At 32.5% G+C, this 9,545-nt stretch overlaps 1 non-coding gene across 1 annotated transcript; it reads left to right on the top strand.

Annotated features, from left to right (window-relative positions):
• Positions 1-2,226: 2,226 nt before the first annotated feature.
• On the top strand, positions 2,227-2,333 carry LOC112671763 (U6 spliceosomal RNA). Its single transcript, XR_003143845.1, has one exon. It is a non-coding gene; the product is annotated as a U6 spliceosomal RNA (small nuclear RNA).
• Positions 2,334-9,545: the final 7,212 nt, after the last annotated feature.

The raw sequence follows: 9,545 nt of genomic DNA, 5'->3' as shown, positions 1-9,545 counted from the left end.
TTATTTATTCATAGAAATGCAGAGAGAGAGAGAGGGGCAGAGACACAGGCAGAGGGAGAAGCAGGCTCCATGCAGAGAGCCTGACATGGGACTCCATCCTGGGTCTCCAGGATCATGCCCCTGGCTACAGGCGGCGCTAAACTGCTGCACCACCGGGGCTGCCTTTGTGTATAGTTTGACTTTTATCTTGGCACTAGTGTCTGAACAAAAGACCACAGGTTAAAGACGACAGATTAGTGTTTGAGGTCCTTACTGGACCCCAATGATTTAATATGATGTAATTAATGAATAAACTATGTGATCATAAATAAGTTATCAAATCTAGGTTAAACTTCCTCCATTAATTGGGGGTAACACACCTTCTAAATCAACTTATTATGAAAATTAAATGATCAAACAATACTAAGAGACTTTACCAAGAGTAAAATCTTTAAATGTGAGATTATATTAACTCCAGTTTATCTCCTTCCTAACTTCTAAGGTAGTCCCACTAACCAACTTTGCTTTCCATAACATTTGCCTAGATAAAAGAAATCTACTATCTTTATGTTTTCCTTGATACTATTCTGTCAGGAAGGTCTTTTCTCTTCCTCACAACTTAAATTCCCTCAAGACTCATTTTAACTCCCTCTGCATTCATGTCTCTCCTAATTTTTCCTGTCTGCATGATCTCTTTTATTGCATATCTACTTATGTCTTATGTCTTGTCAAATTAAAGATGTTCACCTTTTCTGAGAAGATTAATATGTTTTACTCTGTGATTACAACGGCAGAAACAGGCTATAGGGCTCCATGCTTACTTTATTTCATTCTTCATTCAAATATTGATTAAGCGTCAATCACATGCCAGGTTCTATTCTTATCTCCTTTATAGGGGCAAACAAAAATCCCTCCCCTCATAATGTACGCATTCTAGTCAGCAAAAATAACAATGAAACAAATTATTAGTAAAATAGGAATTATGTTACAGGAAGTAAGTGTTGGAGAAACAATAAGGCAGATCTCATATCAGAGAGAATGATATAACAATGCTTATTAACATTCATCTAAGTAGATACTATTAATTTTTCCTAGTCCCCATTCCTCTCTGTTACCATAGCTGGATATATGACTATCCATATAAATCTATAATTTCTAATCTTACTTCCAGTTAAGTGAAGCTTTGTGATTGAATTTTGGTCAGTGAAACAGTAGATTAAGTATTGGTGTCAGCTTCTGAAATCTCTTTTCAGATGTCATTCAATGTATGCCCTTTACTTTCTCACCTCCTATACTTGACTTCCTGATAAGGATGGCTAAAACTCTAGATATCATCTTGGACCAGGATGGCAACAATCATGTTCTACTATGCTAGAACAATGGATTGAAAGGAACCTGGGTTTTAAAAAACTTTATGGAAAAGGGTCACAATAAATACCCTTGTATTGTCTAACTCTGGAATTTTATGTGAGAGAGAAATAGATTTTCATCTTGTTTAAGCCATTGTCCCTACGACATGCAGATGGACCTACTGCTAATTAGATCTACCTGACAGTGGAATTTTTCAACTCACTGATGAATTCTGGGGCTTGGCCTGTGAACAAAGCAAGAAGAGGTATTGTTTGCATCTGCAGCTGAATCTCCTTAAGCATAACTTGGGGGGACTGACAAGGGGAAATCTGTTCAGACTTTTCACTCTTCCAGTCAAAGCAGAAATCAAAGACATTTAATCACGATTTCTTTCACCTAGAGATGCTTTGGTAAATTAACAAAGTTCATTCTATTATTTTTCATGGAAGTATAAAAAGCAAGCAAACATGATTTCTAATCAAAGAAAAACATTTTATTTTAAAATTTTTTTAAAGAAAAACATTTTAAAGGTGATTTGCATGCTATTCATTTTTTTCTACCTCATCAAATGTATGCAGCTTAATTTATTTGTATACCCTTCTAAAATGCAATGGACCAAATAACTAACATTCTACATATTTGATTTAATCTCTATTCCAAGAGTAAAATGTATATACATATATATTTTCTCAAGGCTGCCTAGTTCTGAATGATACAAAAACCCTTTTGAAAGAACAAAAACAAATCTGTGTTACATTATTTTATTTATATATAAACACACAAAACAATATAAAAGTGCTTTGTATAAGAAAAAAGATGCATTATGTACAGGGGAACAAAGATAAGGATGACCACATATTTCTCATTAGTAACAATGCACACTGAAAGTCGTGGAATATGCTCACTTCAGCAGCACATATACTAAAATTGGAACATTACAGAGAAGATTAACATGGCCCCTGCACAAGGATGACCTGCAAATTCAGGAAGTGCTCCATATTTCTAAAAAATTAATAAATAAATGTCATGAAGTATTATCTTTAAAGTAATGAAAGAAAAAAACTATCAACTTAGAAGTCTTTACACAGCAAAATGTCTTTCAAAAGCAAGCAAAATAAAGATTTATTCAAACATACAAAGGACGGATACATTTATCACCAACAGACTTAATATTTTATAAAAAAATTAATGAAGTCATTCAGGCAGAAAGACAGTGATACCAGATGGACATCTGCATCTACAAAAATCAAATCATGGGAAATGAAAACAACTTAGGTAACTATCAAGAATTTTGTTCTTATTAACTCAAAATGTATCATAGGTCTAAATGTAAAACTTAATTCTATAAAATTTCTAGAAGAAATATAGAATTAGGTCTCTCTTACACTGAGTTAGCAAAATTTCTTAGATACTGCACTAAGAACATGATCCATAAAAGAACAAAGTGACAAATTTGACTTCAAAATGAAGAATGTCTGCTTTTTGAAAGACACCATTAAACAAATGAAAAGACAAGCTATAGACTGGAAGGAAATATTTACAAAATCACATAAAGACTTGTCTCCAAAATACAAAGATTCTCAAAATTCAATAATAAGAAAACAAACAATCCAATAATAATAATGATAATAATAATAAAATAGGCAAAAGATTTGAACACTCATCATCAGAGATAATGTATAAATGACAAGTAACTACATGATAAGCTATTTAATATCATTAGTCCTTAGAGAAATACAATTAAAACCAAAAGTGACTAGTCCAATGCTAGGCTTGATATATGATGTTTTTGTTAAATTAGTCAAAAGTACAATAAATATATTAAAAGTTAGAATCAAGTGTTTTTTTTTAATCATTGTTCTGAACAATCCCAAAGTATCTCCTATTATTCAGAGACATGAAACTGCCAACTCTGAAAAGTAAATTACTTTTAAGCTTAATTTAATGAATAAATGCCAAAAGGCATTCTTAGAAGTGAGGGGAATGTTGAAAATCCTATATATAATAGAGAGGTAGTGAACCATTATGATAGGCAAAGGAGTCAAATAAAATAATATTTTCCCTCTGACACCTTCTTGCCTTGTATGGTTTGATGTGGAACACTATAAGTGTCCCAACTGTCATCTCCCCAAGGATATCACTTAATATGGGTATAATAACAACTCTCATCCAGTGAATCTAGTTCAGTTCTTTTTGTCCCGCATGAGTACTGGTAGCCTTTCCCCCAGATAGATAATGTGAGAGGTAAATAATATCTTCAATAAGTTTGACATTAAGAGCACCATTATATTTAACCATTGCTTTTCTGAGTTGATCTGAAGGAAAAGGCATCTTTAACCATCATTTAGTTTAATTGGCCTGGCATGATTCTCTAAGACTTGAGAGAGAAAAAAATGTCAACTGCACAAAATTGAGTCTGTAAGTCACCAAGTTGCAGATTAAAAACGACTTTGCCTTTCTCTCCTCTGTTACTGACTGAAGATGCCCTTGATCAGTTAGATGGGCACTTAAAAGAAGAAAAAAGACAGGAAAAATTATATAGAATTGAAGAGATACAAAAGCAAGAAAACTTGAGTTAAATATTAAAATGTATGCATTTTTAACAAGAATATCATAGTATTATGTGATCCAAAAGTATTTTTTAAAAGAAGAAATATATTTAAAAAATATATAACTCTATTTAATCCCAAAAGAATAGAGGAAAAACAGAAAAACTTGAGGATGTGATATTTAGTAGGGAAGTCCTAAAAAAAAACATGATTTTCAACTGTCAGTAGCAAACATAAAAATCAGCACCCAGCTGGAAAGAAACTCTTCCTTTTCTGGCAAGCTGAAAACGTTATGTGAAGTGTGAAGACTTTGGCTAAAATCCTGGAGACAACATTCTGCAATAAACAACTTGATACCACTTTATCTTGTCATACAACACCAAAACTCTTCACAATAATTTGAAAATATGCTCCTCTGCTTTGTACACAGGCAAAGCTCTCACTAGTGTCTGCATAAGAACAGGATCAAGTATGCTGTGTCTAAGTGGAAGGGCCCTGGTCACCTAGACAGCTCTCTATTTTCAATTGTTGTATTAGCTCTAATTCTTTAAGGCAGTCATCTGGAGTTTCTTTTCCTCTCTTTTTATCTTTCCTTTTTTTAAAAGATTTTATTTATTTATTCAGGAGAGACACACACACAGAGGCAGAGACATAGACAGAGGGAGAGGCAGGCTCCCAAGGGAGAGCCTGTTGTGAGACTCTATCTGGGACTCCAGGATCACACCCTGAGCCAAAGCAGACACTCAACCTCTGAGCCACCCAAGCATGGCCATCAGGAGTTTCTCATTCTTTTTCGTATTCAGAAGTTGAAACAAGTTCATATTATCAAATGCAAAATATACACATCCTTAAACTCAGTAATTTCTCTTTCAGAAATCTACCTAGTAGAAGCTCTCATATGTGAATACACACAAAAAAATTATGTACAAATCATTTATTTGTAGGAACAAATTTTGTACTAAATTATGTATACTGTAATTAGAGAATAATTAAATACATGCTAATAGCATAATCAAATAAATAAAATAAAGACATATACAATAGTTTAAAGGTATGGAATAGACTTCCAAATGTGTGTATGAATAACTCTCAAGATACATTGTTATGTGGGAAAAAAATTCAATAATGTAGATCTCTTTCTTTCCTTCTCTATTTCCATAAATAATATTGAAAAAATGAATTTACAGTCAAAAGCCTTTTCTAAAGTGTAGAATAATAGGATTAGAAAGTCAATCTGTATATGACTATATGATTTATATATGAAACAATATGGAATTATTACACAGATAAAATATTTACAAATTTACAATGTTATCTCACAACAAAGGTATAGGTTCAGTAGGATTAAGTCTTCTAATAAATAGATAAAAACTTACTCTTTTTGGTGCACAAAGTAATTTTTTTTCTCTTTGCTTCCACTATGACCAAGGGATAAAAAAAAACGGTAAGTAAGTATTTAGAAGACTAATAAATTATGATTATGTAATAATTTAATAGATGCTTTATAATAAGTTTAAAATGATCTCTACATCTAAAACTAATGTACTGTATGTTGGCTAATTAAATTTAAATTCAAAAAATTTAAAAGAAAAAATAAATAAAAGAAAAAATAAATAAAATTATTAAAATTATGTGGCATAGTTTTTGAAAGTATAGGCAAAATGGAAAAGAAATTAATAAAGGTTCAAAAAACTAAATTGAGTTGATTTCTAAAACTAGTTACTAAATGCCTTGGTTAACCTGCATATTGGATTTAGTTGAAGTTATTATGGCTTATAAAACAGTAGAAGGGTCTGAAGAATATACCCAGAATGTATTACAAAGATAGGAATAGTTGGAAAATCTTAAGGAGTAATTGAATGCTAAAAAGAAAGAATAGTAAGTCCAAAATTCGCTAATAGGAATACCAGAAGAAAAAAAAAAAAAAGAAACTGAGAGAGAAAAGATTTAACAGATGAGTTTATCAATATTCAGATGAATGTTCATGCTGAAAAAATAGATTTTAATAAATGGCACATTAGAGTAAAATAGCAGAACACCTTTCCATGCCTTTGCAAAAAGAAGATCTTACAAGTTTCCTGAGAGAAAAAGAATATAAGAAACTACAATGAGCATGGCAGAAAATTTCTACCTTTGAAATGCTGAAGAAAAGTACTTATCATTTAGATTTTTAAAAATTTTTTTTTATTTATTTATGATAGCCACAGAGAGAGAGAGGGAGGCAGAGACACAGGCAGAGGGAGAAGCAGGCTCCATGCACCGGGAGCCCGACGTGGGATTCGATCCCGGGTCTCCAGGATCGCGCCCTGGGCCAAAGGCAGGCGCCAAACCGCTGCGCCACCCAGGGATCCCCAGATTTTTTATACCTAGTGAAATCACCACTTTTGAGGCAGGGAGAAATAAAGACACTTTCTGAGAAAGAAAATTGAGTTACCCTTAACAAAAAGAAGTATTTTAGGAAGGCACGATTGGATCCAAAAGTGGGGACTATGATGCAAGAAACAAGGCAAAAAAAAAAAAAAAGAAAGAAAGAAAGAAATTAGTAACCAAGAGTTTACCTATAACAAAAACATATATCAAAAATTCTGAATTTGAGTAGTGTAAAAACCAGAGAAAGTCAAATACTGGTCAACAGTAGCATAAAAGAAGAGAATTAGAACTTAAGTATTGTATAGTCCTTGTTTTTTTCGGGAAGAAAGTAGGAACAGTATTACATTTTAAACTTTACTTTGTGTTAAAAATTAAAGTGGGGAGTCTGTGTGGCTCAGTTGGTTAAGCATCTGCCTTCAACTCAGGTCACGATCTCAGGGTACTGGGATCAAGTCATGCATCAGGTGTCCTGCTCATGTGGGGAAATCTGCTTCTATCTGCCCCAACCCCCAATTCATGCTTGCACTTTCTTTCTCTCTCTACTAAATAAATAAAATGTATTAAAAAATTAAACAAAAGTGTGTGTGTATATATATGTATCTATATTTATATATCTATATAGAGAGATATGTATATATCTATATTGATATATCTATATCTATATAGAGAGATACATATACATATTTGTGTATACATACATACATATATGTTTTCTACCAGAGTCCATAAAGCCACAGCAACTTAATTTGTTAGCTTGCAATTAGGATAAAAGCTCAGACCCACCCCAGTTCTGACAACCACATTAAAAGGGAGAGAGAATAAACATAATTTTTTTTTGAGAATAAACATAATTATATGATTGGAACAAGCAGATAAAACATTAATAAAATTCAACATTAATTCATGATCTTAATATTTTTAATAAACTAGGAATAGAAGTCTTTTAATTACTTTTACTATTTTACTTTTGCTAATAGAATCGTATTTATATATCCTGCTTTTCTAAAGTTATTTAGTAATTTGTATTTTTTGAAGAATTTGGCCATTTCATCTAAATTATCAAATATATGTATAAAGCTTTCTGACGTATATTATTTTGTAGGATTGTGTCTTTATTGTTCTTAACCATGGTTCTTTTCTTTTTTATTCTTTATTAATTTGGTAAAATATCAAAATTTCCCCTGAGAATGAAATAACAAAGATGCAAGCTAGCGTCATAGCTATTTATTATTTTGTTAAAGACTCTTTTAATTGCAATTATGCTATTTACTTATTTAGATGTACTAGATTTCTCAGTGCTTGCATCTATGACAGTGAAACTAGATGATAGATGATATATAGATAGATGATAGATGATGATGATGATAGATAGATAGATAGATAGATGATAGATAGATAGACGATAGCTCGACAGATATAAACAGATAGATATAGGTAGACAGATATGACAGGTAGTATTTCTTACTGAATCTCTCTTTTGCTCTCAGAATATTCTTCAGGAAATCTGCATTCTTTTACCACACTGAGGGATGGCAGGGGTGAGACCATTACTGCTGTACAAAACATTTGCACAAAATATCTAGTTCAATGTTTCCTAAGATGAACCCAGACACCCTGTTATTAATGCCACAACTTAGCCTTAACAGATTAAAATACAGAAGGATAATAAAGTTTCACTGTGTTTTGTTCATACCTTGAATAAAGAAGGCTCTGCCAGTTACCTAAATATTGATTTGTTTATTCTACATATTTTGCTGATGTATCATCTTAAGATTCAGGATGAATAGATATGTCTTTCTTTGCAGAGTGTGAAAGGGTAACTAAAAAAAGAAGAAGAAGAAGAAAGAAAAAAAGTAAGAAAGTATAATCTGTAAGAGGCTTCAATTTCAGGCTTGTTCTGCAACAGAATAGTTGTAGGAAAAAAATGAATATGGAAGGAAAAGATTTTTAAAACTTGACTCCCTCAATATTATTTGTGCTCTTATAGTACCTAAAAGGCTCTCTAAACTCCAGGAATATGAGTATCCTCGTTTAAATGCTGCAGAGTATCTGAGTCCTGGCAGATTCTCAAACACAATTTCCAATAAGGTCTTTGCTCTTTGAACCTGACCCAGAAACAGACCCACTGTCAACATATTGAGGTATTTTAAGTTCTACCTAGGGAAATTTAAAATTAATCTGGACTCTAAATATTTAATATAACCTAGCATTTTTCTTACATTGATCAATTTTGTCTTACGTTTTACTAAAACCCCTAGTTGTTTGTTTGTTTGTTTGTTTAAGTAGACGTCATGCCCAAGGCGGGGCTTGAACGCATGACCCTGAGATCAAGAGTCACATGCTCTACTTACTGGTCAGCCAGGCACCCCTTCCTAGTTGTGTTTTTAAATAGATCCTCCCTCGTTTGAAAGAGAAATAAATGAAATAAATAGAATGGTTTCAAAAATTAATAGATATAAGTGAAAATTATGTCCCTTTTTATTCTTCCCAACAGTGAGTTGGGTGTATTTGAAAGCCCAGAGGGAAGGAAAAAAAAAAAAGATTTCCTAAAAGAACCTTTTAGAAACTATTCTTACAGTCGTGGAAACTTACTAAGCTTTGTAATTAGGGCCGATTTAATGTAGTTGTAACAGATAGACTCTTTTCTAAATGAGAACCCCATTATGCAAATGTTTCTTTCCAGCAATTGCAGTTATTTATCTAAAACATTTCTTTGAGAGGAACATGCCACCTTTTTAAACAATCAGTTGTGGTTCTTTACCAAGCATGTGGTTAAGTTTGTATATCTTATTTAACATATCACAAAATGTACCTGAAAATACCTTTTGCTACAGACAAACACACATAAACATACACACACAGTTAAAAGAAGATTTCTTTTCTTGACTTGTAAAGATATTTCTTAAAGATCAAATAGACTTTTTTAACAAAAGATTTTATTTATTTATTCATGAGAGACACACAGAGAGAGGCAGAAAGGCAGAGGGAGAAACAAGTTCCCCTCAGGGAGCCTGATGCAGGACTCCATCCCAAGACACCGAGATGATGACCTGAGCCAAAGGCAGACACTCAACCACTGATCCACCCAGGTACCCAAGATCAAATATACTTTTTTTATCCTATTGTCCACTTGATTTCCTCCTGCTTGAGTTTCCTGCTCATATCCTCATATTATCTATGAGTTGTTCAACTCTTCCTTAACAATTTATAGAAGTTCTGTGGCTATTCTGAATGCAAATTCTTTATAATTTTTATGGGTTTAAAATATCACTTTCCAATCTACAGATTTTCATTTTA

Source organism: Canis lupus, chromosome 32 (genome assembly GCF_003254725.2).
Source record: "Canis lupus dingo isolate Sandy chromosome 32, ASM325472v2, whole genome shotgun sequence".
Lineage (NCBI taxonomy): Eukaryota > Metazoa > Chordata > Mammalia > Carnivora > Canidae > Canis > Canis lupus.
Note: the sequence above shows the minus strand (reverse complement) of the source record. Positions and strands in the feature narration are given on the sequence as shown.